Source organism: Vicugna pacos, chromosome 11, assembly GCF_048564905.1.
Source record: "Vicugna pacos chromosome 11, VicPac4, whole genome shotgun sequence".
NCBI lineage: Eukaryota > Metazoa > Chordata > Mammalia > Artiodactyla > Camelidae > Vicugna > Vicugna pacos.
In genome coordinates this window covers 87,733,969-87,760,576 of record NC_132997.1, presented here as the reverse complement: position 1 = coordinate 87,760,576, position 26,608 = coordinate 87,733,969, and the positions used below count along the sequence as shown (strand labels likewise).

General features: G+C 43.6%; 1 protein-coding gene across 6 annotated transcripts in view; it reads left to right on the top strand.

Moving 5' to 3' along the window:
• The window catches only part of ABLIM1 (actin binding LIM protein 1), a 278,222-nt gene that overhangs the window by 83,070 nt on the left and 168,544 nt on the right, over nucleotides 1-26,608 (top strand). Inside the window, exon 1 of one of the 6 annotated variants that reach the window (XR_012077603.1) lies at nucleotides 25,265-25,447. The exons of the other annotated variants lie outside the window; for them this stretch is intronic. The gene's annotated coding sequence lies outside the window, so the exon portion shown is untranslated. Of the gene's footprint in view, nucleotides 1-25,264; nucleotides 25,448-26,608 lie in introns of those variants that run through there. 6 annotated transcript variants of the gene reach the window in all.

The following is a 26,608-nucleotide window of genomic DNA, read 5'->3' as shown; positions in this document are numbered from 1 at the left end:
GAATACGCAGCCTTTAAATGAACATTTATGGAGCCCCTCCTATGTACTAGGAGTTGCTAAGGGCTTTAGTAGATACATAAGAGAGATCCTTTTACAGTATCCATTTTAGAGACGAGGCAGCCAAAGTTTAAATAAGTGAAGAACTCACTTGAGGTTGCCCAGCAGTAAGATCTGAATGATGTTTTCTGACTCTGGAACCCATGCACTTACCCACCACGTTGTTCTTCTTTGTTTATTTTTAGCTTTGGTTTCATCCATTATTTAGTACTTACCTCTGGTTGAGTTCTTGTTGGTTTCCTTATTAAAAAAACTTTGTTTGAGGGGGGAGGTAATTTGGTTTGTTATTTTTTTTTAATGGAGGTACTGGGGATTGAACTCAGGACCTCACGCATGCTAGGCATGCACCCTACCTGTAAGCTATACCCTCCTCCCACCTGATTATTTATTTTGATAGAATAATCCCTGGTCTCCAGACTCTTGATTTTGCACCCTTTGCAGTACAAAAGAAAAAACTGCCTATTTTTATTACTTCCTAGTAAGGAATATTCTTGCTTTATATTAATATGTACATTCTAAAGCATACACGTATTTTTAAATGTTAAAGAATATGATTTTATGTATATATACATATATATGTGTTTGTGTATATATGATCTAGAATTTTCTTTCTACACTGAAGTAGATTATCTCTTAGCTATTGCGTACCATATTTTGACAACCAGTACATGAAATGACTGGACGATGATTCTGCTTGAAAGCATCTTTCATAGCAAAGACTCCCAATTTTGAAAGTCACCAGATCAGCCCAGATTATGGAAAGACAGGGAAAATTCTTCTTTGTTAGAAAAACAGTTGTCCATCCACAGCCACATTGGAAACGCTGTGCCCTAAAACTTTCTATAGCCCTGAGCTTCAAAATAGCAAACAGCATCTTTTATTTACATTAAGGCCTTGGATTTGCCTTCGGGAAGCTTAGTTTCTCTTCAAACCTCTAATTCTGACCGTGGGTTTAGTTTCCAGGGACACTCAGTTCCTCTGTCCGAGTTGTGGGGGCTCCGTGCAGAGCGTGGCACCCTCTCACCTCCCAGGACTGCTGCCATGATTAGCAAAACTGTGGTTATAAAGAACTAGAACAAGTGCTGAGAGAGGCTGTTAGTAACAAATCAGTGTGAAAGGCACTGGTAGGTGTGTGCCAGGAGTTTTCCCGGAGTTCTGACGCTGAAGAATGTCAGTGAGCAGAATTTTGGAGGTGTGTTTTGGGCTTACTATATTATTTCTCTGAACAGAGTTGTTTATAAGTGGATGGATAGGTTCTACTTCTGAGACCTCCTCTGTGTTCCCTAGTCTTCCTTCCCATCCTCTTGTGTGACGTGCATAAAACTCCCATCTGGAGCTTTCTGTTCCAATCATCCTCTTCTGTCTTTCCCTACTCCTCTTATTTTTCTTAGTAAGTTTTTTCTTCAAGATCCAGACTGAACATCCTGTTGTCCAGAATCCACCAGCACAGGTTGACTCAGTCTTTCCCTCTCAGGCACTTTCACACCCTCGGAGTGTAGCCTTGAGAGAATGTGGCAAGGTAACACATTTGACACACGCGCCCTGCGGACTCCTTGGAGGGAAAAACCTGCTTTTGTGTGCTGTTGTTGGGAATGTGACAGAAATACATAAAATTGTCCATGTAAAATCTGAAATGTAAGCCAGTTCTCTTTCGGAAACACACTTCCTTTTGAAGGCAGAAAATTAAAAGGTACCACTAGCTGTATCCCAAGTCTCTAAACCAACCCCCCCTCCACCTTTTATTGCTGTAACTATACACTGGGGTGATGATTGCTATAACCAGATTGCACTATCGTTAGGCATAGACAGACCTACATCTGCTAATGTACGTGCTCTCTGAGGGCCCCTGTCTTGGACATCAGTAAGGCAGTGAACACCTGGCCCATCCTAGGGCGGTGCCCAGTAAACGTCTGTGAAATGAAGATAGCTCCCTTAAACAAAGGAGAAGCCTGACACTGATTTTCATCAACAGGTCTCCCATTATATCCCTTATCTACCTTGCATATGCCTTGTGACCATAAACCCCAGGGAATTCCTCTTTGAAGTCAAAGTCCAGAGACGAATGATCCCAAGAACAGATACAGTGAGCAGGAGACCCTGATGGCGGCAGAGTCAGGAAATAGATTCTTCAGGGTGTTTGACATTTTCTAGCAAATTGACAGTGAACATGAGATTTGCCAGAGCGAGTTGGAGCTCTTCTGTGTCAAGATGGATGAGTTATGAATACTTGGAACCATGCTGTTGGAAATGCTGCCCTTTGCAGTTTTCCTCCTGGGAGGGCCAGGGTAGTGGGGCAGGCGGGTGGCAGGAGCAGGCAGGCACCGTGCACCTGCTCCAGGGCCGGCAGCCCCGTCTGCCGAGGTGCGGAGAACGCTGACGCTGGGGTTTCTCATGCCTGTGCTCAGCTATTTATCCCACCAGCAAGGACAGCCTGTCTCCTAATGACCCACCACTGGGACAGCTTTCTGTGGCCACAGCTGGCCTGGGCCTCTCAGGCATGTGCCTGTCACTTAGTGCCTTCCAGTTCAGTGGCACTTAGATAACCTCGGACCAGGCAAAGGGTAACCACATCCTGCAGCTGCGCGTCTGGGAATCACAGTTCTCACACCAAGTTGTATCCAATGTGTACATTTTCCTCCCCAATTAAAGTGGTTACTAATAACCAAAGTGCGTTTTGTCTTTGATATCTGCCTTTGGTCCGAGCATTGTGTGCTCATATTTCACAGTGACTTCTCTGGTTTGTTTGTTTGTGTTTTTTCTTTTTTCTCTTCTTTTTTTTTTTCTTTGAAGTATAGTTGATTTTCAGTGTTGTATTAGTTTCAGGCATACAGCAAAGTGATTCACTTATACATATAAACATATATACTTTCTAAAATTCTTTTCCATTATAGATTATTACAAAATGCTGAATATAGTTCCCTGTGCTATACAGTGGGTCCTTGTTGTTTATCTACTTTATATATAGTAGTGCATGTATGTTAATCCCAAACTCCTAATTTATCCCTCTCCCCAATCCCTTTCCTTTTTGGTAACTGTAGTTTGTTTTCCATGTCTCTCGGTGGCTTCTTGTCAAGAATTGTCAAATTCTGTTTACACGACATCAAGCAGCTAGTCTGTGTTGAGTCCTGTGGAAAGGAAACAGGCTGACAAAGACAAGACTCCTGCCCTCTAGAAGCTTAGCAGCTAGCAGGTGAAATAAGGCAGCCTACAGCTACCCGTAGTACAAAGCAGGGTATGATAAATACCAGGCCAGAGCTGCTGTTTGAAGACAACACAGGAAGAAATTGATTCCAGCCAAGGGAATTCTGGAAGCCTTGATGGAGGAGGTGGCAGTTGGGCTGCATTTTTAAGCACAGGTGGATTTTCAGAGAGATCAGGTGGGAAAAGATTGAGGTATTTTAGTAAAACAGAAAGAAGCACAGGAAGGATTAAGGGTTGGGGAATACAGGGCATGTTCAGGTCAGGAGAGGTGTCGGCAACTGAAGGAGCCCCCAGCCTGGTGGGTTGTGGTCTGTGGTCAGGAACTTAGTGCTCTGACTCTATGGAAAAGATTCATATGGCAGCCTTGTCTAACATATGGGGTTTGAGCTCCGGAGATGCCTGTGACCCTCCCCAAGCTGATCGTCGTCTGCGGCTGCTTCCTTGAAGGCATTCCAAACCTGCCTCTCGTTGCTATTTGGAAGTCTTGCCTATGGAGACTATCGTCAGAGGGTAATCTGAGACACTTGCTGTCTGTTAAACTAATTATGCTTCAGTCCTCAGAGTGCCTTGGTGCTCTCAATCCTGAATGCTCAGCAGATTTGATGTAGTATCTGAATTATTAATGGAGATGATATGGAAGACAGGGCTTGGCTGCTTGTTCCATTTTGAGCAGGTCTCGGACGGGTGGCATTACGGGAAGAAAGGCAGCTGCTTGCAGAGTGATGGACGAAGCAGGCTTTCCAGAGGAGCCCTACCCAGACAGGAGCCTGTGCCAGTATGCTCAGAAATTCACAGCCTGCTTTGGAGGGATGGGTAAGACCCCTTAAATGTTGGGCTTTGTGAAGGAGATGCCCAGGGGTTGATGATGCAGGTGAACAGAAGGACGAAACTTCAGACTTGCTGGTGGCAGGTAGCAGGTGTCGCTGCTGGAGCGGGAGGACCTCCAGTGGGCAGAGGTACCATCACCTGGAACTCCGACGGCGCCCCTTCCTCTGAGCCCCTCCCCCACTTAAAAAACTACTGTTTCTCTGCTTACTCTGTTCTGCTCAGCAGCAAAGATCATCCTGATGATTGTGAGCTACTGGAGGTGTTTTCAGTGGACTTGCTGAGCTCTTTTGTTTGCTCACTTCTCATTAAAACAAAACCAAAAACTGAAAAGCAAGTAACCCCACTTGTCAGTGATGAAGCCACAGGCTGTAAATTTAAACTGCTTCCTCATGAAACCAAATCCCATGAAGATTCACATTTTAAAGATGATAATTTTCTCTCTTAATTTTTTTTCTTAGAAGCAGATAAATCTTTTTCTTAGCAAGAAGCAGGTAATTCAAGCAGATTATTTAAAGGGGGAGGTGGGACGTTTGTTGGGCGAAGGGGAACCTAAATAATCAGTTAGAATAAAATTAAAGTCAGAATTCATTTGTGGAGAATTGCTGTGGGGATTGACTTGTTACAGGCAAATTAAGAGCCGTGGTTAAGGCACCTGTGCTCTGAGCACTGCGTAGCCCCAAAATGCCTGGCTCTTGAGGTTGGGGTTCATCTCATTATTGAATTCCTAGAGTGTGAAAAGGCAGAGTGCTCAGGGCCTCTCGGTGCTGGTTGAAGCCCTTGGTTAATTTTCCCGCTGACAGTTTCTTTTCATAGTTTATCAAGAAGAAAAACTTGTTTAAGTGCAATGGAACTGTTGCTAGCAGGATTAGAAATATCCTGCCTGATAAGATATGCAGGCCACCAAAAAAATTATGTATTTGTAATCAGCATTAGCATTGTAGTGCAGTGCATTGTGATACCTTGTTTTATAACCATATAAACTCTCACAGAAACTACTCCACTCCTTAGTAAATGCTGTGACTCGCTTTACATGAGCTGTGGCAAGAGACTGATGTTTTTGCATCAGTGGAAGAAATGGGTCCACTGTGCTTCTTTAAGGATCTTCTCCATACTGTGCTTTTATGGCTGAAGAGTTTGCTGTCAGGCAGACACCACTGAAAATTTATTTTTAAGACTGGAGGCATGGCCTCTGCTGAGTGTTTACCCTGAGCTATGTGGAAGAGGTTAAGCTAAGGACTCTGGGCATGTTAGAAAGTGGAACATAGCTCATGGGTGCCCATTGTCACTGCTTGGCTCCAGCCCACAAGCAGCCAGCATCTGAATTCTCACCTCTCTCCATCACCTGAAAAAGAAGCCAGCCACTCACATGTCGATGTAATTGGATTGTCTTTAAAAGCAAATAGACTTCTTTTATTCTCATCAGCCTTCTTTATGGTTCATATCTAGTCTACTTTCCATCCTGACCTAAAATTCATAACATAGATAGAACTTCTTACATATAATTCTTTTACTGAAGATATAATTCTTTTACCTGCTTTGTAGAATGGTTTTCGAGGAAGAGCTTGGAAAGATTTTGGGAGGGGGGGACAATGTTGATATAGGGCTTAATTCTCAAATTTTAGAACAGGGACTTCACCACGTGACTGTGGTAGCAGCTGCTCCCGAATTTCCACCTCCCCGGCTCCACTGCAATCTGGATGGCCTCTGGGACAGAGTCTCTCTCCTCCACTCCTACAGTGCTTCCCATGGGTCTCGAATCATTCTAGCAAACTTGAATTCTCTGGCTCTTGATCTCTCTTGCCAAATCCTACGTTAAAGATTAGGAGCTAATGATAAAAGAAGAAAAGATTTCCTTTCTCTGCTGCATCTGACTATAGCTTTTGTGGAAGGACCAGACGACTGTGGTAGAAACAGTCGTAGCTTAGGAGTCTGGAGAGCTGGCTGCACCCTGGGCTTGCTGTGTTGTCGTGGGAAAGTCACTTAGCTTCTCTAAGACTTACCTTTCTCCTCTTAAAAGTAAAGGGCTGGAGTAGACCAGTGCTCCCTGAATGTTGCTCCTGGTCAGGGGGACTTTGAGAAATTTTAAGTTCCTGGGCTTCGTCCCCAAAGAATCTCATTCAGGAATCTGGGCTAGTGTCCCAGATTTTGTATTTTTCGAAAGCTCTACAGAAGATTCTTGTGTACAGTAATATTTGGGAACCACTGGACTAGATTATCTTTGAAGGCCTTTCCAGCTTTATATTTCTATTCTTTTTAAAGTGTGTTAGAGTTTTAATGAAAAGAAAATAGTATTAGAAGAAGTATGGTTTTTTTATTCACTCCAACTTGTGACTATGGTGTCGTTATAGATGGTCCCATACTGTGCTTAACCTTACTGAGTGGATGTCAGAGGGGGATGTTCATTACCAGGGCTGTCCTTTGTGTGTCAGCAGCCTAACTCTGCCACGGTCCTTCTAGCTTATAACTTTATGGAAACAGCAGCTACCTACATGGTAACTATGTCTCCATCGTGTGATTCTGCTAGAGATTCTGCAATTGCAGAATACCCATGAAACACTGTTAAGAATATTGCTAGCACTGGATTAATGGGATGAAGAAGAAAGATCTTCATGGCATTGTGGGAAGGGATTTCCCTCTGGTAAATGAAAAGGACAGTTTGATGTGGCCTGGAGCTAGATTTGTTGCTAGTTGAAGCTAAAGGACTTTGAGATCTCCCCTCCATGAGATCTGAAATACTGGAGAACTTGGAATGATGATCCTGAGTTTTTTCTGATATGCATTTTTAGATTACATACAATATACGTATATATGCCTGTTCACAGTACTCTTCTCAGATGACATTGAATTTACTAGGCATATCTGCGGGTGAATTCTTTTAGCTGCTGTAGCTATGTCCTTTCTCTTGCTCTGGATATTAATCTGATTTTTAAATACGCATTCGTGTCTCAGACTGACGTAGTCTTGAGTTCCTAGTAACAGTTGTTTTTATACTTGATCATCTGTGTACCTGGAGCCCTACCTAAGCTCTTGAGGGTAATCACTTAAATATATCTTCCTTAATCTTCTTTGCTGGGCAGTGAGAAAAAAAAAACAATAAGGAGTCAGGAGAAGCGTAGCTTCTTGGGAGCCTGGTGTCTGTTTCTCATTGCTTTGTAATCCTTGCCAAGGATGCCTTGCTTCCTTGGTTTAAAGTCTCTAGGGAAATTGTGCGACTCTGTGAAAAACAAGGGCACCTCATCTGAGAGAACCAGCACCAGGGGCTCATACAGAAGGCGACTGGTTGTCGAGGATATGAGTGTCCCTGGGAGCCCCTACCCCGCTCGCAGACGGGCCACCATCACTCATTTTTTGTATCTACATCCTGAGGTCTACTGCACATTTGAGCACTTGTTGAACAACCTTGATCCTCTCGGTAAGTAAAAGAGCCCACTCTGGACATGGCTTTGTGTTTTGTGACTGACATAAGTAATAAAGTGCCATCTAGAACCATTCTTCCATAGTGTATTCGCCAAAGGAAACACCGTCCTTAACGCAGACTTAATGCAGTGAGGGTGGGAGGAGTGGAGGATGTAATGTAGGTACAGCCATGGAGCTAAATTCTGGAAGTATTTTTGTCCTTGATTTTATGATCTCAGTAGCAAATATGTCTCCTTCCAAACCTGGTGCGAATTGTTGTCTGTACTAGGAAGTATGATGGAGAAGAAAGATCTTTATCAATGGATGCTTTTCTTTCACATGATACAGGATGAGTGGGAAAGAAGTAGTCAAGGCAGCAGCTTGACACCAGTAAAGCCGAACCTAAGAGAAGTCAGGCTCTAAATTGTGTTACTGCCTCAGGTGTGCTCATCTCGTGATATATTTGAAAAGGAAAGGGAAGGAAAGGATAGATAATACTGAGAGAGCATACTGAGGCTTCTTTTCAGTGAAGCGCATTGGAATGTGGTCACTCATCCCTCTGCCTGGGAAAGAGGCTGAGAAAGTCCAGTCTGAGGACAAGAGGTACCGCACTCGAGAGTTTTCAAGCTCGAAAGTTGTAACGATTTCTTTTACTAAGGAAGATGACACCTACCCAACTGCTCACTCCTTGTCAAAATCAGTATTAGAGTAGTATTAGAATTAATGCAAGAGGCAGAACATGGTCCCTACTAACATGTGAAGATGAGCCAAGGGAGCCGGAGAGCAGAACACATACCTGATAATTCTTGGACAGCTAGAGGGGATGGCAGCAGGGATGGATTAAGGTTAGGTGAGGTAAGGGAGTTGACTGATAATGGGGTGTTCGGTGTTGTTTTGTTTTGCTTTCAGTTCGTTTTTAACAGCTTTTTTGAGATATAAATCACATATCATACAATTCATCTATTTAAAGTATACAACTCCATAGTTTTTAGTATACTTCTGATATTTACAACCATCATCACAGTGAATTTTGGAAACATTTTATTGTCTCGAAAAGAAACCCTGGACCCTTCTGGTGCTGGCTGTCCTCCACCCCAGCCTCTCCATATCCAACCCCTGGCCTTAAGAAACCACTAAGCTACTTTCTGTCTCCATAGATTTTCCCATTCAGGACATTTCGTGGGAGTGGACTCACATTGTATGTGGCCTTTTGTATCTGGCTTCTTTGACTTAGCATGTTTTCCAGATTCACTCATATCATAGCATGTATCAGTACTTTGCATTGCCAAATAACACTCCATTGTATGCATATAGCACATTTTATTTATCCATTCGTCAGTGGACAGACATTTGGGTGGTTCTTACCTTTGGCTGTTATGAATACTGCTGCTACATATCTCCACGTACAGGTTCTTGTGTGGACATACGTTTTCATTTCTCTTGGGTCTATATGTAGGAGTGGAATTGCTGGGTCATGTGGTAGCTCTGTGTTTATTTAACCTTATGAGGAACTCCCAGACTACTTTCTGAAGTGGCCACACTGTTTCACATTCCCACCAGCCCCACATCCTTGCCAACACTTGTTGTTATCTGATTTTTCGATTCTAGTTTCCTGGTGGGTATGGGTGGTATCACACTACGGCTGTAGGGAGCCATGGCGGAGGCGGGGAGGGGCTGGCCGGCAGATCAGTGTCCAGGCAGGACAGGGTACTGATCTGACAGATGCTGACTATTCCTTGGCTCTCTTACTCTTCCGCACTCTCCACTTCCCTACTGTAGCTCATCCTTTTCGGGGGAGCAAGGAGCGGGGATGGAGAAACCGTGACTTCTGCCCCTACCCTCTTCTAAGCTACTCTGGAAAGACTCAGTTTCAGGGCCAGCTGACCATGCCTATTGTAGTTTAGGGCACCTCTCTCAAATATCAGATTCACATGCTGGCGGGTATCTAAAATCCTTTTATTGGAGGAGGGGAAATGTTTATTCCATAATTAGGGCTAAAAACTAAACATACAGATTTCTGCTGGAGCCAACACTTTATTGTGAATGAGTTTGGTGCTTCTACTGAACGATTCCACTGAAAGAGATTCAATTCAGATTATTTTTTGAATGAGCTGCTGATGCTCATGAAAGAGATAAGGACTGCCTGTAGGAGAAGGCAGGAAGTCAGGGGGAGACCAGGTGAACTGTGGCTGAATGAGAGTGTGCTGGACAATGGCTTGTCGGCAGTTTCAATCACAAGAGAACAAGAGAATAAACAGTATCAAAGAGAACCTGGGTAAAGGGAAATGTAACCACCACTGGGATCTCTGTGTCTTAGTGGAGGCAGGTAAGGAAGTCTGGAGGGATTGGTTCAGTGTGTGACTTTGGGATTGGACATTCCAGAATTTGAGTCCCAGCTCTTCCACTTACTAAACGTGTTACAGTGGGAAGTTAGTGTCTCCAAGTGACAGTTTGCCCACATTACATGATTCCTATGAGCAGGTCTGCCCCTAGGGCATATAGGTTTCTGGACAAATACTCTTTTGTGAAGCCCCTGTCTATGTAAATAATTTGAGTCACCCCAAGTCAGTATGTCAACAGTTCAATCTTGCTCAATCATGGTAAAGAAATACCATGCCAGCCTGAGAGAATAATCATTCACCAGACTGCCCCCTCTGCAATCCAGCTTATTCCAGACTCCTGGTTGGCTCGAGCTCTTCTGGGCATCTGGTCAACCCCCTGCACAGCACAGGAGACACATAGAGGATCATCAGAGAGGGCACCAAGGAGGACACTGGAGTGCCCTGCCTAGATAGCACTGCTGGCCACAGCTGATTCCAGCCACCAGAGAGGGACTCAGACATTTTTGAGGAAGGTATGGTTTAGGACTAAGGGCCTTGCTTGCCTGAGTCTAGGGGCAGCCTTTATTAGAAGGATTAAATGAGAACCTGCACATCAAAAGTATTTGCTATAGTGGCACACACGAGCATCCACTAAATTTTAAACTACAATAAATATAGCTTATTATTTTAAAAACAACGATTTCTATTGTTTGTCTTCCACTCAATGAAGCAAAAGAGGTCAAGTTTTTGTGCTTCTGGGATCCAGGGGTATAAACACAGCACAGGAAGTGGAATTCCCAGGAAGCACACAATGTGTGCTTGGAGTATCCTGTTTAGGACAGGTGCTTGAAGGAAGCACACCCTCCTGCAGTCAAGTGTTCCTGCGCTAGCGAAGCCCCGCGGTGCCCAGGAGCAGCTCCTGGCAGGATGCTCGGGGATATTTGGCTGCCAGAAGGACCTCAGCTGCTGGAGCTTCCTGTTTTTGTCTGGTCCTCACTCCTGCTTTGAGCTGTGCAGGACTCCATGCTTTTCAAAGTGCCCCTGTGTGTGTCCTTTGTCACACTCAAAACAACTCTCAGAAGTCACTAGAGAAGGAACTGTTTTCTCCGTTTAAGAACAGGAAAGGAATTGACAAGATGCTGGGACCCGTAGACAAAGCAAATATATCAGTGAATGTGAAAAAAGCTTCTGCACGTGGATGGAACTCTATCTCTGATTGTGGACTTGGTACCTTTCCAGAAGAATCACTGTCACTCACTGAGGGCCTGCTGTGTCTCAGACATTGTGCCAAGTACTTTATAATTTCCCCCCCAGTGAATATCCCTAGTAACTCAGCAAAGCAAGTACTCCTTTATCCTCATTTTACAGATGAGGAAACTGAGGCATATGCAGTGAAGAAACCAAAAGTCACATAAGCAGCGAGAGGAAGAGCTAGATTTGGACCCAGGTTGGCCGGACACGCAAGTTCATGGACTTGGCCATGACGCTGCATGGTCTTAGCCCTGGGAGCTTAAGGACAGTCATCCATGAGCTCCCCTGAGCACTGGAACACTTGAAATTTGTAAATTGTAGTTCTAAGAAGGTTCTTTAACAACTCAAAATTTGAAGATTCTTTATAAACTTAATTCTTTAATAACTCAAATTTGAAGCTTCTCTTATAAAATAAATTGTGTTTGCCAGGAAAATTAGTGAGCATTTTTTCCTTAGTTTTTTTTATGTGTATGGGTTTTTTCCCTCACTCTACTGTAGGAACTTAGGGTAAGTTTTTGAACCTGTGATTTTTTTTCTGACCTTCTGAGCTTTGGGGTTTAATACAAATGAAAGAGGCATATTTGGGGCAATTACCTTCTCAGCAAACAAACAAGCAGAGATTGGCACTGCTATCAAAAGCCTGAAAAGGGTTCAATGATTATGTTGTCAGCTGAGTCCGAATCCCAAAGCAGAATGTTCTGGACTGGAGATTGGGGACCAAAGTAGAATTGGGAGTCCTCTGCCTGGAAAAACAGTTCCTATCCCTGAAGACAGAAGGTGACTTTGCTCTGGTTCAGGAACCCGCTGTGTCCTCTTTGTTATGTTCACTACAGCCCTAGGGATTGCCTTTACTTGGGATGGTCTCCGCAAGACCCAGATACTCAGATTGACCACATAGTTGAGAGATCATCATGGGTATTTAATACGTTGTTATTTCTTGAAGGGACATTAACATGTAACACTATGGTTCTCTAACTTTCTTTTTGTGTCTCTTTTCATCCCATTCGCCATCACTGATCCCAACTGCATAAATCAGACACTTCTGTCAAAGGGCCGGGGGAAGGTCTTGGATACTGTGGCCAAAAGCCAATAGGGACCCTGTTGTCCACAGTTTAAAGAGCACACCTCCCAAAACTCTGTGGAACTTTTCTATCACATCTTCCTGGTAGTATTGAGATGTTTTGTTGGAACAACATTTTAAATACTTTGCAAACCTCAGACACAATGGTAAAGACCCTCCTCCCTTAGATTTGAGACAAATGTTTGACTTCTGGCCATGAAAAAATGCATCCCAAAAGATGTGACAAGGGGGGAATGTCTGATTCCTCTCTTCAGCCCTGCTGTCCTCACTGACGGCTGCACGCGTGGCTGTCTGGACACAAAGCAATAACATGAGTCTGGTGTTCACAAGAGATGCGCTACCACTCAGCCCCCATCCCTCCAACGTGCCGGGGCACCAGGGCCACATCCAGTTTGTTGTTGGGATGTGGTTCCCTCAAAGCAGTAGTGTAACTTTGACTTTTATTCTGTTGTGGTTGGAAATGGTAAGTGGTGAACAGTTTCCTCTAAGTTTTGGGAGGACACTAAGGAGAGATGGGGGATTTCAGCTCTGCAATAAAACGTTAGACAGACTACATTGTTTTCATTGATTTATTATTATCAATAGCCCCTGCTGACTTCCCAAAGCTTCCTATTCCATTAGTTTCATCATATTTCCCAGAATCATAGTCAAAAGCTCTTGACAATCAGGCCCTGCCTTTCTACCATGTCCAACCATTAACCCCCAAACACTCACACCAGGCCTCTTTGTCACAGACAGCTGAAGGACCCTCTCACCTTGGGTCTGTCTGTGTGCTGTTCTGCTGCCTGGCCTGGCCTTCCTGGTCCCTCGGACTCTCAGGCCGGATTCAGTTTAAGCTTTCCCTCCTCTGGGTAGGCTTGTCTTACCTCTTTGTTGCCTTGCCCCCCTCCATGCTGTGCAGCACCCCACGCATCTCTCTCTCAGAACTGCCTGTTGAGAAGCATCTCTCATTTAGCACACTGTGAGGTCCTCTCGGGGGCGTGGAGGGAGCCACATTTCTGTTTTCACTCTGTTAGAGCACCTGGCATGGAACAGAGCTGTGAGTGAACCCGTAAATGAATGAACGGATGTTTGCAGAAATCAAGTCACTTTGTTAGAATACAGTGGGCATAAGATGATCCCGTGGCCTGCACGTAGCTGATGCCGGGAGAAGCAGTTCAATGTAATGACCACACGTTCTGGGCTTGAAGGATCAGGCTGCCCTGCCGAGTTCACAGTCCAGCACCACTCATTTTAGATGTTGTGACTTGGACACGATACTTAGTATCTCTGAGCTTCAGTTTTACCACGTGTCAAATGTGGATAATACTACCCACATTGCAGTAACAGTATAAAGACTAAAATAAAATATAAATATAAAAGAAGAATATAAACTAGCATTAGCAGCTTCTCCATAAATATCCCCTTTCCTTTCTCTCCACTCCAAATGTGTGAGAAGCAAAATAAATGTTTAGATAATAAATACAATTAGTTTTCCAAGAAAGGAAAGAAAACTTGGGCGTGGGGTGGCCAGAGAAATAGAAAGTAGGATTTGAGCTGGAAAATAGAAAAGACATACCCAGAAAATGAGTAGAAGGAAAATATCCCAGTGAAATGAAATTAGAAAAAAAAATAGAAGCAAGACATTTTTCTCTTAGTTTCACTGCTTGTCTCTGGCTGGCCCAGCTTTGTTGTTTTGATTTGTTTCTTTCTTTGTTTAGTTGTTAATTTTTTAGGCTTAGGAATGTGAACAAGTAACTTATTTTCACAGGACATGTTCCCATCTAATTTACTTCCTTAAGTAACTAAATATGCTGAAGTGCCCCATTAGTTTTAATTATATGTACTTAAAAACTAAACTTATTTAAAGTCAGAGGGTAAGGCAATCCGTTAAAGTTTATTGTTTGGCTTTTTTTTCTTTTTTCCTGGCTTTAAAAATTTTTGATTCTTACTAAGAGTGGCCTACCTTCACAGAAACCCCTGATTTAGCATCATGTGATCCTAGTGATTCTGGGGCATGACCCAGTGCTTAGGATTATAGATGCCTGTTAACTTAGCAAATCAGTCACGAGTCTGAGATGGTCCCAGGATGCAAGAGGAAGGCTGCCAACAGAAAGTCAGCATCATCTCGGTGCTCTTTGTGATGTAGCGGGGGAGTGATGATTCCCTTGTCACCCTCCAGGGGGCACCACACTCAGACGGCACTGGAGAAATCCACAATATCAGAATTCATGGGACCTTCAAATTTTAAAATGTCAGGACCCTAGAAGGACTTGGTATGCCTTAGAATCCTAGATGTTTCTTAAAGATGGAAGTAAAATATTGATATCAAACCTGCCTACAAGGAGTGGGAGACTGAGGTCCAGAGCAGTGAAGTGACTTTCCCAAGGTCTGTTGTATAGATTAGGGGTAGAATTAGATGAAGAACCAGTTTTCTTTCTCTCCACTTACCATTGCAGAAGAGACGACCAAAGGATTATCAAAAAAAATTGTTTTAGTTTAGTGTGAGACTCAGCTCAGGTGAAACTTTCTTTTGGATCTTCTCCAGACTTTCCCTGTTTGGGGAATACCACACGAGTGCCCATTTATGGGTGGGCGTATCCATCTTTATGCACGTTTATGCTTGGCTGTATCCATTTGTCTGCATGGCTCTCTTACCAGGTAGTAAGGTTCTTATTTGCAAGAAAGTGGTTTTAATGGGCTTTGCTTCTCCAGTGTATAATACTGTGCTGGGTAAAGAAACATATTTTATACCTTTCAAAATTAAGATACAATTCAAGCACCAAAAATATACCATCTTAGCATGTACAATTCTCTGCTTTTTAGTATAGTCACAAAGTTACTCAAAATTCACCACTATCTAATTCCAGAGCATTTTTTGTCACCCCCTAAAGCATCCCTGTATCCATTAGCAGTTGCTCCCTTTTGTCAATGCTCCCCAGCCCCTGGGAACTACTGATCTATTTTCTGTCTCTGAATTTGCCTGTTCTGAAACTTTCATATAAAAGGAATTATGCAGCATATGATCTTTTGTGTCTGGCTTCTTTCACTTAGCATAGTAGTTCCATGGTTCACCGATGTTATAGCATGTATCAGTAGTTCATTCCTTTTATGGCTGAATAATATCCCCTTGTATGGATAGGCCACGTTTTGTTTGTCTGTTCATCAGCTGATGGACATTTGGATTGTTTCTGTTTTCAGGTATTGTGAATAATACTGGTACGAACACCAGTATGCAACTCTTTGTGTGGACGTAAGACACATATTTTCAATTCTCCTGGGTATATACCTAATAGTGGGGTTGCTGGGTCATACGGTAACTCTCTGTTTAACCTTTTGAGGAATTGCCAGACTGTTTTCCCCAGCAACTGCACTATTTTGCATTAAAATTGCACTTAATATAATTTTAAATTAAGCCAAAACTATTCCCCAAATGTGAAATAACCAGATTTCGTTAAAATGAAAAAAAATCCCTTGTGTACATTCATGTCTGTTTATACCCTCTGTCTTACTCTTCAAAACCACATATACCTCTACAACTTAAAGGTCTGCAAACATTACATAATGTGCCAACATTACGTAGCAGAAGGTAGGCGCTTTCCTCTGTGACATTAGTTAGCTGGTTTTGTTATTCACGCTGCAGGTACCTTAGGATAGCCCTCAGGTTTTGTTTGGTTGCTGTTTAAAGCTCTTTCCTCATCCAAGTTCTGTAGCCATAGATAGCAACTGAAATGAATCAGAGGATGTCAGAGATGTTCTGACTCACAGTACCCAGAAAAATCCAGCTCCCAGGGGTTTGTGTGTGGCCTCCTGGAGAAGAGAGAATTCTCACAACATAAAATAGGTCCCCCGGGATAAAGCTGGACTTGGGAAGAAAAGTCAAATTGTTGGAGCCACTGCCAGCACTCAGCCTTCTCCCTTGCTGTCCATCACGCCCTGGATCATGCTGTAAGGTTATTTTTGACATCACTAGAATATTCCAGGATGTTTAACGTTTGGTCTTCTTGTGGGACGATTCCCAGTTCTATTTCATATCACTTTTCCCTGAAGTGCTATCATGTGATTCTAGTATGTAGCTGGATATGTTCATCTGTTATCTTTTCCTCAGGCCAGATTCGTCCTTGAAAGGAGAGTCAAACTCTGCAATGGTTTGGTAGCCAGTACTGCTGCAGGGATAACTGACTACTTAACAGATACCTGCCTAATGGTTGAAGTCATCAATTGCTACAATATTATCGTTGATGGAAATACTATGTGCTGTTACTTTGTTTAGTAGCACTTAAACTGAACTTGATCTTGCCTAGATCATAGTCCAGTTGGTCTATTTTAAGAGTTTGAAGAGGATACAAGCAGCTACTTTCAACATATTTCTTGGTTCGCTTTATCGCAATGCCAGGACTGGTCTAGTTCATTTTCTGTCTGTAGCAACTGGTGAAAAGATACTGAGTGCAACCAACTTTGTATAACTCTTCCTGTGGTTGGAGAGGACCACAGTCTACTTGAAGCTCTTTTTGCTAAAGGGCAAGCATTCCTTTCTTCAAACCTTTATGTAGCATTTTCTCAGGATTTCTGAGTCCAATCCCTTTCTACCTCCTCTGAGAGTCATTTAGGTTAAATACCTGTGCTGTTTGCCCTACTAGCACGTAAGCTCATCCAGCGAGGGCTTAGTCTAGGTGTCTTTGACCTTGATCAGCTTTATGAAGTTTTGTGAAGTTCTGTGTATTATAGATGCTCAGTGAATATTTGTTAGCATAATTAATGAATCAGTAGTAATGTATTTCTTTTCATTCTTCCCTGAATTTTGCCCTGTTTGCTTTCAACTGCATGATGTGAGTGCTTCATGCTGTTTTTGTGGCTATATTGCTTTTTTTTTTCCTGTGTGCAAATTTAATAGCCAACGAAGCATATAGGTAAATGCTCAGCACTCTTAGTGTATTTTGACCAGGAAGGGAAAACTATATTATGTAACTGAGACTCAAAACCAACGAGAATTTAAGTTCTAAATATTTTCCTTCCTGTCCTGCCTCCAATCTCCCCGAACCCCAACAATCCAATACATATGCAGATTGTTTTCTATCTTGCTGGGGATTGGTGGGAAGGGACAAAGGAAATAAACTACCTTCCATACCTCTTTCAGAGATACAGCCTGCGTGGCATATGGCATATGGTACCAGCACATTCTTTGGTGGAATCATAGCAATGTGAAACTCTTTGTTTAGAAATTTTGAACGAAAGCACATGTATATATGTAAATACAATAGAACATCATTATAAAATGATTGATTTCTACAGGGCTTGATAAATGTCATAAACCACATCCTTCCCCCTAAAATATAACTGCAGGCTTAAAAGACATTTGGGGACATACTTGTTTATGAGGCAGTTGTGAGTTCTGACCCTTGTGACGAGAGTCAACCCAAAGAGCCTCATTTATATATTCTGAAGGAAGAAGCACTTCAGCACAGTATGTGTGCATACAAATTCCATTGTGTTTGTACAATAAAGTGATCCAATTAATCACTGAGTCTCCTGAGGAAAAAAATAACATATTCTGTCTAATGAGCATATTTGGTGTTTTTAGGCTATTGTTCTATTTAGAATCTGTCTAAAGTAGAGGACTGCTTGAAAGTGGTCAGTGGAGTGAAACAAATTTTTCTTTTTTTTCAAACATAACAATGTGGATAACTTAGATTCTCTTTTATGTCGCAATCCCCCCCCCCCACCAAATCGACAAAGAGACAAGGATTTGAGGACAAGTCATTTACTTGGAAGGTAACCCCAGGAAACTCTGGTAAGGGAGTGAAGCCAATAAAAAGGTGAATTATCAAACTGGTTACCAGTGTGGGCAGCCAAAGCTCAATTGATTGGGAACTCTGGGAGATGCAGCTATGCCCCAGGGGTATCCCAGCCGAGGGACAAGGAAGCTGAGGTGTTGGTCTGCCACCTCCCCATCTGTCATTGATTGAAAGCTCCTTCCAGGTGCATTAACTCATTCATTGTGATGCTTCTAGTAACCAGGTTTGACTTGTAGAGGTGAATGCCAAGGAGATATGAGTGTCCCCCAGAGCATATCATTACCCCTGGGCAGCGACTCTGTGTTGGCAAATGAAAGTCTTGTTGTGAGGAATTCCATGGCATTTTCATGAATCTGCAGGCTAAATAACTGGAAAGAAAAATAAAACACTACGTGAGTATCCTTAGAACCACTGTGTCATCTCTTTCTTTATTCATCAGCCTCTCTGGAGAAAAGATGCTATGGAATTCCTGGATAGAAATAAATTACAAACAATTTTGGTCCTTGAACTGAGAATCTGGTGGAGGGGGGGAAATCAGTAAAAAGGTCCATTATCTCTCTTTTAGAACCCTGAAGGTACATTTGCTTTTTGATACACGTGGGCTCCACTGTCCCATCAGACTTCACTCATAAAACACAAGGTCAAAGATAAAATTACTACAAATCTCAATGTGACAAGAGCAGAGCATTAACCAAATGGAGGGCCCATCTGAGCACAGGGCCCTACACCGCTTCCCAGGTGACACGCCCGTGAAGGCGGCCTGGTCCTCCCCACAGCCTCACGAGTGGAGGGTGTTGTCCCTGTCCACAGGTGAGATGCTGAAACCCAGGGAGGAGGTAACGCGCCTGAGATCACCGAGCCTGTGGCAGAGCTGGAATACAAACCCCAGCTGTCTGACCAAGGGGCCTATGTGGGCAGTGTGGCGTGACGGAATACCCATGGGGAAGGAGCCAACACTGGGGTTTTTGCCCATTTCCAGGTTATAGTGTACCCTTGAACAGGTCTGCCTTAGTTAGGACTTTGGCCTTCATCTTACACGAGCATGAGGTTGATGCCTGGTTTTCATCCGAGTTATAGTTTTCTGCAAACCAGAGTGTGGGCTGTGTGGTCCCTTCTCTCCTTGTCCTAAGAACCAGAGAGACCCCCCCAGAGACGTGTGTTGGGTGACAATGCTGCCCTTCCTACAGCAGCACTTGCGCTAAAGGCCATGCACTTTGCATGCTTTATTTGGCCTGTCCCTCAGATGTTGGCTGAAATGTCCCAGGAGAATGAGAAAGCAGTTACCTTCTGGGAGCATACCAGGGCATATTCAGAGTGAAGGGGGCAAATGGAAGCTTTGTAGACCTTGCAAAATTTCTGTGACACACCCACACACACCCACACACAAACTGCCATAAATTTTTTTGATTGTCTGTCTGTGTAAACCATGCACAGGAATACTATTCCTTGAGAATAATTAGACAGAGTGGATGATTGAGTTGCAGCTGACAAGACTTGAGAATGTGGATCTGGGTACACCATCTTCCCCTGTCCAGCCAAGGATGAACCCAGCAAGCCACAGTGGTGATGCTGTTCACCTGGCAGGTCCTAGCATAAGAAGTCTGAGAGCCAACAAAGGAGAAGGTATCAGGAGGGAGGATCTTATATACAGACAAGGCAAAATGTAACATTGTTTCCATTGTGCCAGGTCTTCTGGAAATGCCAAAGAAGTCATCAATGTACATTAATGCATCTTGACTCAAAAAATATGCAGGGTGTGTGTGTGTGTGCGTGTGGTTGGGGACAGGGAAAGCAAGGGCTTTCATGACCTCTGTGGAAGCAAAGAGCCAACAAAGCAAAGGGAGGGCCCGTGGCTTTGGATTCTGACAGACCTCTTTCCTCAAGCGCAAAGTGTAACAATATTATCTTCTCCAGTTGTTAGAAGGATTAAGTGAGGTGATAGATAAATGTAAAGAGACTAGAATGGTGGCAGAAACATAATAAGCACCTTGTCAATGGCAGCAAAAGGGTGTTAAGGGTTAGTTATAAAGAAGACTTTTTAAAATTCTACCTGGTTAAGTTCATTTCAACCTGTTTCCCTCTGAGGTGAATTATTGGTTTGCATCTTGGTAAATACTTTCAAGCAACCCCTAAATTTATATTCATATATATTATATATATATAATATATATATATATATAATATATATATAATATATATATATATAATATATATATATATATATAATATATATATATATATAATATATATAAAATGAGACTGAATGTACTTTTACTTCACTTGAGTAAGATTTTTAAATCAGTCTTTTTGACTATAAAAATGAACACTTAGCCAGCATTTTGACTTACTCTGGTAAGCCAGTGACGTTTATTCCCTAATAGTCATCAAATATTGAATTCCTACTTTGTGCGTATCACTATGTGAATGCAGATATTCACATGTGATTGCTCCCCTCAGAAAGCCCGCAGTCTTTTGCAAAAATAGAGATGCAAATCCTTCATTGCCATGTAGTCACATTTAGAGCACTGGTGGCGTTAAGTATCAGAAAGAAGGGAGTGTTGCCAGGGAAGGCATCAGAGTTCCAGATGACAGAAAATGACCATTTCCCCCTCCCCCCAATAACTGTATTTCTACCTAGAAAATGTTAGGGGGAAAAGATAAAATTAATAGTAAATTGTAGGGGAAAAGTAATTTAGAACTATTTCTGAACTTCTCATGTGCCTGAAATTTGGCTAAAATCCATGAAACTCTCTGCACTATCAAAAGATCCTTTGAATTCTGGTAATAGGTTCCAGCTCACTTGTAGGATAATGGCTTGTTTTATGCTCCCTCTGCAGTTTATATCTTTAGTGGATTATTTATAGAGAGCTTTAAATATACCCTAATAATTTTTCGTAAGCTGCAACCTATTGCTGAGATCCAAACTCAGAATTGGCTTTTGAGAAGTACCTTGGGGAAGTTTTGGATACAAATGTAAAATAATTCTACTTGAAGAACTCACGGAAAAGAACTTTGCTGGGCATTGATTCTGTGAGATTCACATGGAAAAAATCCTAAGAATTCTCTGTTGAGGACATGAGAGTAGGATCAAGGGAGCTTAGACATGTAAGAATTTGCCTCAGACTGTAGGGAACTCTGGAATCATCGCTTGTGATACATTTTCATTAAGACTGTGGCGAATGTCAGGATGGTTGTTATTTTAGCCAACTGAGAGGACAGAGGCTGTGTTTTAGATGTGGCGGCCTGGGCTATTGCTATGTTTATAAATTTCATGTTCGTTCAGCTCTTGCCAGGCAGGCCAGTGTGCTCAGCCTGTCAGTGGTCCTTCCTCACTTAAGGAGCTGATGTAGCTCAAGCCTCATCCCGGAAATTTTGAATCATCAGACCTTGCATGGGACCAGGTGTATGTGTTTAAGCATCCCTAGTGTTTTTATCGCTGGAGTTTTGCAGCCTGTGTTCTTGGGAGTCAAAAAAAGCGTGGAACCCTCCTTACCTTCGTGGAGCTCACAGCCTCATTGTGGACATGAAGCCGTGTGTACTTGAGGATAAGCCGATCTCAAATGGTTTGTGCTACTTAAAATGTTATGTGTGGGATGTGCCTGGCTATCGTTTTAGTCTACTTTTCAGGGAAATATGTAAATGAACTAATAAACAGACACTTTCTGGGCATGTCTGCTAAACACTGGATGTGCACACACCAACATAATCCAATTTGAAGGACGGAGGAGGCAGTAATGGTTGGAAACACATCATGGCAGACTCTGAAATACAACCGAAGTCTTTTGAACTTAATTTGGAAAGAAATAGGTAGGTCAGGTTTGAGACTCTCAACCTTTCGCTTCTAAGGTCCAACCTCCTTAGCGTGGCATTCAGAGCCCTTCACGACCCACCCCCCCGACCTTAGCTTGAGCCTCCCCCTGTCCCCTGTGAACGGTGAGCTTGATGCGTTCTTGCCCTGTTATCTACTCTTGGAATGATCTTCCCCCTTTCATCACTTGCGCAGCCCTATCTTGCCTCTTCATTTCTCCTAGAAGCCTCTCCTGACTCAGATTGGACTCAGCACTGCCCTACACTCTGTGGACCTACTTCTGTCTTAGCATCTTCCTAATTTCATTGAGAGTTTTGTGTGTATGTATCTGCTCCACTAGACAGGCAACTCCAGAACAGCGGCTTCTCCCTTCTTGCTTTGGTACGGCTGGCTTAGTACCTGACAGTTATAGATGGTCCATGAATGTCTGCAGTGAGGTTGATAGATGTAAATGTTAAACAGAAAGCAGATAACAAACTCATTCTTGAATTTTCTCTCAGCTGGATTCTGCTAGAAAGAATTTTGAGTGCTCTTCTGCCAATGAATCCAAAGGTGTTGAGGGATGTGTGATACCTGGAAACCTGAGGTTCCGGGGCCATGGAGGGGCCTTGAAATTCCTGCTCTGTGGATACACAAGCCGTAGGCAGTGTGTGACTCTGTAGAAGAGAGACAGCAATGAGGGAGTGGACTCCACCAAGCTGCTTGTTTTCTGGTTGTCACATTTCCTTCTTAATTGGCATGACTTCTGTGGAAATAATGTACTCTTGGATTTTTGCCAAGAATGGTTGTATGTTCGCAAAGCTTTCCTCTCTAACAAAATGGGTTCTGTCCCTTGGTCACTTGCGGACAACCCTTGCTTCATTTTGTGAGTGAATGAAAAAGTGTCAGTGAGTCAGGGTGGGAGATAAAACAAGAAATGAACCCACTAGTTGGTGTCTGCATTAAGAAGTCTTATCTCATCTGAGTGGAGTGAGACTGAGATAAGTTCTTCGGAAATCTTCTCTAGAAATAAGAATGAAAAGTCCTGCCACCTTATAAACATTACATTTAAAATTTTTTTCTTCATTTATTTTTGTGGCACTTCTTTTAGCTTTAACTGCAGAAAACATCTATGCTTTGCTTCTGTTCTCAAAGCTCTTAACTATTTGGCCCTGAGCAAGGAGACAAAAACAATTCGGTTTTAATCTGCAACATTCCAAAAATAACTTTAGTAATACCCTCTTTGGTTATCTTAAAAGTGCAGAGTGGACGCTTTTATCGTAAAGTGGAGTGTCTGACCGTTTGATGGGGGGGACTTTAGCCGTATGACTGTTATTTAGCAACTAAACGGTGGTGACTCATTCACTTTGACTGTGATACAGGAAAGTTCTTTGCATGGAAAACACAGGAGGGGGGAAATCTCTCTGAACCGCTATGTAGTATTTTCCTTTGGAAAAGGCTTCTCTGAAAATGAATAGGCACCAGCTGTTTCTCGGCTGGCTTAGTCTCCGAAGCTGCCAGAGAGCCCTTCTCAACCAGGGTTTCAGTGCAGTTTATCCTCAAAGGTACACAAAGGTAGGTTCAGAGCTGTAATAAGGGATCAGTTTGGTTAATAAAATGAAATCTCAGGAATAAAAATTGTCATGCTGAGTCAAAGAGAAATTGGACTGATTGCATTTCTAGGATCTGGAACATGCATGTGTGATGTAGTCTGGACTAGAAAACCAATGGTGTTTTACTCTCATGGTCCATTGGTGGGGGGAGGGGGGTAGAGGGAGAGACACAAGCCAGTGCACTGTGCTCTTAGCTTTGCACTGAATGACATGAAAGCCTTGGGGGGAAGTGCCTCAGTGAGGTGCTAATCTATTTAGGCAGCAAAAATATAATAAGATAAATTCACCTGCTAAGCTCACAGCACCAAACTAATTCCAGCTTTCTGAGTTTCATTGTGCTTGTCAGCATCTCCTTGAGGGCTCTGAGGGCAGTAGGAATGGGAGAGGCAGACCATGCAGCTCTAGCCATGAACATTTGGGGATGGAAAGGGCTTGTCTCCTCCTGCTCTTGGGCCCTTCTCATCCCTCTGGACCTGAAGTCCTGCTGCTCTCATGTTTGGCTCTTATTTATGAATGGAGGTTAGAGAAGCCGCTTAAAGGCTCTTTAGTGCTTACCCTCCAGCTGGCCGCTGACTTAGGGAAAATCTGACCCTATGAGACTGCAGTGGGGGCAGGGAGGACTGTGGGTGAAGTTTGTGTCACCGAAAAGATGACCAGGGGGGTTAGAGGGACCTTAGCCCTTTTGTACAGGCAGAGAAGCCTGGGCTATTAATAGTAAAGCCCCGAATCACAGATGTAGGAATGTCACAGCTGCTTGAGCTCTGCCACTGTCACCGGCAGAAAACCAGCCATGAAGGCCTGGCCCAGCCCCGCCCAGCGTCATTTCAGCTATAAACAACCTCGGAGTCAAAGATGAGGCAGGTCGATTGACTTCATTCCTTTCTGTTACCCCAGGCTCTCTGAGACCCAACACGGTACAATATTTGCAGTAAACACAGCCTAATCCTGGCTGTGCATTCTGGTTCTAAAAGATGTGCCGGCCATCTGCTGCCTTTGTGTCTCCTACTCACCGCATTTCTCCCACATGGATGTATGTGACGCGTGGTGGGGAGACAGGTGCTGGAATGGGTGGGCTTGGTGAACTCCTCCTCCCCCATGAAGTCACCTGCTCCCCGGAGATGGACCTGTGACCCTGCAGGTCAGAAATCGGAAGTCCTTTCACTTGTCACTTGCCAGACTTTGGTGCTGCTGCTGGATCAGACTTAGGCTGGTGAGGGGTGCAGGGTGACAGCTGGCCCCCCACTTTGTGGCTGCGAGGTCTCTTCCCTCACATATACGTCATGGAGGGGCTTGTCTAGAAAACTCTAAAGAAGCGGGGAGAGGGTGGACGTCAGAATCCTACCTAACTGGATAAGTCAGATTTTTACTTTGATCTTGAATTTGACCCTGGATGAGAAATTGAATCCCGAAAGATCCTCTTCCCTGGCTCCCTCTCCTGGCCCCAGCCAGCCCCTCACCTTCTCCCCCAATTCAGGTAACCAGGAAGGGAGCATCAGGGCAAATCCAATGTCATTATTCATTTTTCATTATACTTAAGTTTCTAGGACCTTAAAAGTCAAAGAAAACGAACTTGAAGGAGTCACTAGCATTATTTTTCTAAGGCTAATAAGAAGCTGAAGTGGGAGCAGCAGTAACAGGAAACTAATAAGCTAACAATTGACTAGTTTACTTATTGCAACAGTCCCTGGCTGTTCCCCGTCCCCTCCTCCCGCTTTCTGGCAATCATTTATCAGACCCCAGGAGGGGGCCAGGGCTCGGAGCGTTTTGATGCCCGCTTCCCAGCGCGAGGAATGCTGCGTGGTGTCAGTGACCAGAGATTAGGGCGGTGGAATTTCGCATTTGTTACAGCAGCAGCTGTAGCGCGTGGTTTCAGCCGAAGGGCAGCGTCCCCGAGCAGGGCGCGGCTGCAGCTTGGTGGCAGCTATCGCTGGGGCGGGCACCGGAGCTCGGCCCTCGGAGATGGGGGCGGGATTTTAGAAAGCAGCCCGGGACCTCGCCAGTGGATGCCGGGGGCTCTTCCTCGCTGCCTCTGCCGCCGCCCATCTCTCTTCCCAGGGGCGCTCCCACTCCCAGACTTTGTTCCTGTTTCCCTGGGCGCTGCTCGCCAAAGGCCCCGGTTGCCATGGTGAAGGAGAAAGGTAATTATAAATATCGATCACTGTGCGTGGTTGCAGAAGTTGGACTGGTGCTGCCGAGCTCGGCCACCTAACGGGGTGTGATCAGTGGCAAGCCGGGCAGACATGTTCTTGGTGCGAGTATCTGTATTGTGAAGTCCGGGCTTCCAGGGAACCGAGACTTTCTTCATTAAGAACCTTTCATTTAGTCCCAGCGTTGGAAGCACATCCTATTTCTGGAGTGTTTGCGCAGCCGAGCTCCTGGGTGTGTGTCTCTTTTGATTGCTATTGCATTTTGAATTTCTGGTTGTGTTTGAGACTAGCCTTCCCGCCCCATCCTAGCCTTCATTCTTCCTCACTTACCCCACCCAAATCAATAAATGAATGAAGATATGTCATGAAAGGGTCCTTCCACCAGGTTTGTGCTATGTTGGGACCTGCCCAAGCCTAGATGGGACTGGCTGGAAGGAGAAGCGGGCTGTTTTAAATGTTCCAGGTGTGCAGCTGTAATCACCTGTCATTTCAGTGGCATCCCTTGTCACTCCTCCAAACAACTTAAAGGATGTGTTACATGTCAAAGGTGGCAAATCATGCCTTAGGAAGAATGTGCAGGGGAGAGGGTGGGCATCTCTGGGCAGGTGTACAGGATTTCTGAACTGGGTGTGGTCCTGAAAGGTAAATTAAATCTTTCAGAATAGAATTACAGCTTAAATTATTAATCTGGGAAATATAAAAGAGCACAACAATGTTTGATGTTAATTATCCAAGTAATATATCAGTATGTCTTATGTTAAGAAAGTGAAATGTCACAGGAGACTAGAGAGTGAAAGATGAAATCCTGTTCATCTCAATTCCCCTTTCTCTCAAAATCGTTAATAGCTTGCATCTTTCTAGACCTTCTACACCAGAATAAGGAAGGTAGGTAAGTAGGCAGGTAGGTAAGTAGGTAGGTAGGTAGGTAGATAAATAGAAGTATTAAAAAAGGATCATTCTCTGATTATTTTCCTGACTTGTTTTTTTCTCTTAGCGACTTTTATCATGTGATTTTATAATGTGAGTAACCGCCCCTTAATTTTGCTTCTTGGTAAGCTTAGATTTATTCTGCCACATTTTCTGACTGTGGAATACTTTACTCCATAAACAGACATCTGCTCTTTTGGGGCTATCTTGAACATTTCAGTGATT